At 40.9% G+C, this 614-nt stretch overlaps 1 non-coding gene across 1 annotated transcript; it reads right to left on the reverse strand.

Annotated features, from left to right (window-relative positions):
* Positions 1–274: 274 nt before the first annotated feature.
* On the reverse strand, positions 275–382 carry LOC130937344 (small nucleolar RNA R71). The gene has a single exon (XR_009068566.1). It is a non-coding gene; the product is annotated as a small nucleolar RNA R71 (small nucleolar RNA).
* Positions 383–614: the final 232 nt, after the last annotated feature.

Genomic DNA, 614 nt, shown 5'->3' on the forward strand with positions numbered 1-614 from the left:
GCCTCAATTAGTTTCTCTAATGCAACAGAATTGCAAGTTCCATGGACTTCCATTGGAAGATCCTCATCAGTTCTTAGCTGAATTCTTGCAAATCTGTGACACTGTCAAGACTAATGGGGTTAACCCTGGGGTCTACAGACTTATGCTATTCCCTTTTGCTGTAAGAGACAGAGCTAGGACATGGTTGGATTCACAACCTAAAGAAAGCCTGGACTCATGGGAAAAGCTAGTCAATGCCTTCTTGGCAAAGTTCTTTCCACCTCAAAAATTGAGTAAGCTTAGAGTGGAAGTCCAAACCTTCAGACAGAAGGATGGAGAATCCCTCTATGAAGCTTGGGAAAGATACAAACAATTGATCAGAAAATGTCCTTCTGACATGCTTTCTAAATGGAGCATCATAGGTATTTTCTATGATGGTCTCTCTGAACTATCCAAGATGTCTTTGGATAGCTCTGCTGGAGGATCTCTTCATCTGAAGAAGACGCCTACAGAAGCTCAAGAACTAATTGAAATGGTTGCAAATAACCAATTCATGTACACTTCTGAAAGGAATCCTGTGAACAATGGGACTAATCAGAAGAAAGGAGTTCTTGAGATTGATACTCTGAATGCCA

Source organism: Arachis stenosperma, chromosome 6 (assembly GCF_014773155.1).
Source record: "Arachis stenosperma cultivar V10309 chromosome 6, arast.V10309.gnm1.PFL2, whole genome shotgun sequence".
Classification (NCBI taxonomy): Eukaryota; Viridiplantae; Streptophyta; class Magnoliopsida; order Fabales; family Fabaceae; genus Arachis; species Arachis stenosperma.